The sequence below is a fragment of the Pinus tabuliformis genome, chromosome 4_1, assembly GCF_031772625.1.
Source record: "Pinus tabuliformis cultivar Carrire ecotype Pingquan chromosome 4_1, CPIR1, whole genome shotgun sequence".
Lineage (NCBI taxonomy): Eukaryota > Viridiplantae > Streptophyta > Pinopsida > Pinales > Pinaceae > Pinus > Pinus tabuliformis.
Window position 1 is genome coordinate 304714246 of NC_142303.1, and position 4627 is coordinate 304718872.

Here is a 4627-nt window from a genome sequence, read left to right on the forward strand (position 1 = left end):
AGGGCTTCCGAATTCGAAGCCAGCAATCCGTATTTTCCAAACAGGAAATAGTAACAGTAAACAAAAAACATAGAGATATGTTTCTTTTAATTAAAATTTACAGAAAAAACCTCCGAAGAGACAAGCGTATCCAGTGTACACAGCAAACAATAGAAACTTCGAACTCAGGCGAGAGTCTGTCCATGATAAACCAGCAATTTTTAAAACACTGAACCGTAAAACGATTCTATGGAGAAACTCACAATACATTATCCAACCAAAGTTCGATTAACAATAATCATTGATAATCCTCGAATATGAAACAAATTATACAGTAAAGGACAGGTATTAAACACAACCCAACTAGGGTTTCCGCCTGGTCTGCTTGGCACAGAACCCAAATAGTTTACAAAGCAACAGAGACGGGGAAAACCGTTAATTTTCCCCATGGAAGGAAAACCCATAAAACAGCGATAGACTCCCATGCGCAAGCACAACTCAGATAGCTTGCCAAGAAGGACAACGGCTCAGTCCGTTACCCAGGGACTTTCCTCAAATTGTTAAACCATGGGAGTATACAACTCTTACCCGGAACATGGAGTGAGTATGGAAGGTAGAGCAGGTCCTCCATCGAGTGCTGGCCACGACAACGAGACTCCGCACCTGAGACAAGGGGTCATTCAGAGAAAACAGTATAAGATTTAAATCTGTGAAAAGAAATTAAACAAAAAAAAAAGAAAAAACGAACTGTAAAACAAGGTGACATTCACCTGGGTGAGCGGCTTACCATGACCGAGGACGGAAGGCAGAGTTCCTTTCGCACCACGGACCGCCTGATGGAGAGGTCTCCTGTGCAAAATGCAAAAGCGCTAGAGACATGTGAATGACAGAGGATTACACTAACAATGAACTGCTAAAGAATTTCCAAACGCATTGAAAGGCTTTCAAGACATAACATCGACCCCTGGATCGATTTCAACCATCGATCTGGATGGTCTCATCTCAGCCGTAGGGATGAGCATAGAAAACTCGGGAAGCAACCATCGTATGGTAATTTCGAGATATGTATCAGACAACATTAACTCCTGGAGTCCTGAGCACACGATAGCACATGGAGTCGACAGGCCGATCGTTCATCGTGCCAGATGGACGATGTGGAGAAGGCCAGTTGGACAAGCGTCAGTTGCCCGAGTGATTCTCGGCAACACTCATTTCCAGGCTAGATTTTTAGGCGTAAAGCATTAACTTGATTAAGAAACTACTGAATATCCATACATTTCCGTGGTACCAACGACCAATTTCATATAATATCCATTGTACCGTATAAAATATTATTGTCAGCCGAATGTTGATTCTCGAGATTGGAACATAGATACATTGTTAATGTTTACGTGCTATGGTTAGCATAGATATGTGCTATGATTAGCATAATTATAACTTAGCACTAATACCTTTCCTATGTTATGTAAATAAATTATAAATTCCTTATTGCATTTGAATGATTAATGTTAAGTTCTACTATTATTAAGGTAAAAAAAAAATTTACTCCTGTATTGTAGTGTTACAAGTGGTATCAGAGCCCAGGTTACAACTCTGTGACCTCGGGTTAATCATAATGGAGACAGCAATACATAAATAACCAAATTAACAAGCAAGCAAGGGTTATTCCAATATATTGCAAATCATATCTGTTGAAATGAACTAATCTCTATTCAGGTGACAACAAAATGAGGAGAACGAGCAGCGCTCCTCATGGAAATATGAATAGACCAGACAGCATTACTCACCCTCAGGGAAATCCTAAGATATGGGTACAGCTAGGGGAGGAATCCTGCAGCACTAATTTGACTATATTGGAGACAGTCCAGGAACTGAAGAACGAGATGGCCCGTTTGCGTGAGGACAACGCCAGATTAACCATGGAACAAGAAAGGATCATGAAAAGTTTATCAGATAAACAAAACCAGCACCAGCCTCATCCTAGCCCTGAGCAAACGCGAGTATCAGATGAACAGGGCTATCACACCGAACAGGAGGAAACATAGGAAAGAGCGGAGGTTCGAGGAGAGAAATCTAATAACGCCTCTGAACATCAAACCCCAAAAAGACAGTGGATAGAACTGCAAGGGGAGTTTCGGAAGATCAAGCCACCACATTTTGACGGGGAATCCGAGGAGGCCGCAGAAGCTTGGTTAATCAACATGAACAAATATTTCCAAGTCTATGAGTATGATCACCATCTTAAGGCACGACTGGCTATTTTCCAGCTGCAGGCTAAGGCTACATTATGGTGGGAGGAAGTCAAGATGGTGTGGGGGGTGAGTGAGCAAGATGTAACTTGGGAAACTTTTCAAAGATACTTCAAGGAGAAATACTTGACTGAACATTTCTACGATGAAAAAGCACGGGAATTTCATGATCTGCGGCTTGGGCAGCAGACCATGGATGAATTCATTACTAAATTTACATCTCTGCTTCGCTATGTACCGTATATTCGGGAGGAAAAGGCAAAAGTGCAGCGGTTCGTTAGCAGCCTACCCCAGGCAATGCGGGAAAGGATCGAATTTGATAATCCGAAGACCATGGACGAAGCGATACGGAAAGCTAGAATATGTTATCAGCAGAATAAACAAAAAGGAGAAAATTCTGGGAAGCGCTGGGCAGATAAAAAAGGCAGCAGAATGACTGTGGGAGTTAAGGGAGCTCGCAGCAATTTCAACAAGGGATTCTCCAAAGGGGCCAGCAATAGAAACCAGTCCAGAAATCAGCTCAGATTAAAGCCACCTAATGAATCTAAATACAGTGAGCAGCCGGGTAGAGCTGATAATGAGGGATCAGCTAGGCCACCAGTGCAGTGCTGGGGTTGTGGCGGGCCACACTATATTAAAAATTTCCCTCACCGAAAGGAAAGTGATTAGGTGTCCCAGGTTTATGAAGCCTCCATAGTGGGAGACGTGGCTTGGTCCATACCCAGAATAAATGCTGCCCTCGAGGATCGTCAAGCTGATTACCAACCAACGATGATAGAATTTGAAGGTAAGATTTTTTATCGAACTATTTCCATTTTAGTAGACCCAGGAGCTACATTAAGCTATGTTAGTCCCAAAGTTGTGGAAAATTGTAGTTTGCAATCCATTAAGTTTAAGAATCCATGGTTAGTACAGCTTGCAACCGTGGCAAAAAGACGAGTGCTAGCTAAGGTCAGCAACTGCCCATTAAGGATAGCCGGTCAGACAGTGATGACAGAATTGAATGTACTCCCTCTCGGTTCGTATGATGTGCTGATCGGGATGGATTGGCTGGAAAGGCGGTGGTCTATAATAAACTGCAAGACAAAAACAATTTCTTATCGGGACGAACTGGGAAATGAAAAGGAAATTCAGGGTATCCTGAAACCAGTGCAGATCCGGCCAATTACTGCCTCACAGCTAGCTAAAAGCATCAGGAAAAAATGTCAAATATATGCAGTGCAAGTAGGTTATGCCAAATCTGAAGATAAAATTGCTGCTATGGGAAGCATACCAGTAGTGCAAGAATTTACAGATGTATTTCTCAAAGAAGTACCAGGGCTGCCGCCCAAAAGAGATTTAGATTTTACCATAGAATTGATACCCGGTGCAGCGCCAGTGTCCCGAGCACCATACCGGATGAGTGTGCCGGAATTAACAGAATTAAAAATGCAGCTGCAAGAGCTGTTAGACAAGAAGTATATCCGTCCCAGCGTATCCCCTTGGGGAGCCCCTGTACTGTTTGTTAGAAAAAAGGACGGAACCCTCCGTATGTGCATAGATTATAGACAGCTGAATAAATTGATAGTTAAAAATAAATATCCACTACCCCGCATCGATGAACTGTTTGATCAAGTGAAAGGGGCGACAATCTTTTCAAAGATCGATTTGAGGTCTGGTTATCATCAAATCAGAATTAAGGAGGAGGACATAGCCAAAACAACCTTTCGAACCCGTTATGGGCATTACAAGTTTGTGGTACTGCCTTTCGGGTTGACCAATGCACCTGCGACATTTATGTGCCTAATGAATAGTGTATATCATCAGTACTTGGACAAATTCGTATTAATTTTTATTGATGATATACTTATATACTCCTAGAATATTAAAGAGAATGAGGAGCACCTCAGACTCGTGTTACAGACACTACGAGAACATCAGCTATATGGTAAATTTAGCAAATGCGATTTTTATAAAGAGCAGATCCAGTATTTGGGGCATATCATCACCAAGGAAGGCATTGTTGTGGACCCTGAAAAGATCAAAACCATAATGGAATGGCCAACACCAAAGGACGTGGCAGATATCAGGTCTTTCATGGGGCTGGCCGGATATTATAGACAGTTCGTGGAAGGTTTCTCCAGGGTTGCATACCCTATCACCTCCTTGCAGAAGAAAGGAAAAATATTTAAGTGGACAGCGGAATGTCAATGGAGCTTTGAACAGCTCAAATACCTGCTCACCACTGCACCTGTGCTAAGTATTGTAGACCTGGAAAAAGATTACGTAGTCTGCACAGATGCAAGCAAAGAGGGTGTAGGTGGGGTGCTGATGCAGGAAGGGAAAGTGATCGCGTACGAATCCAGAAAATTGAAAGAACATGAGCAGAAGTATTCTGCCTATGATCTGGAACTAACTGT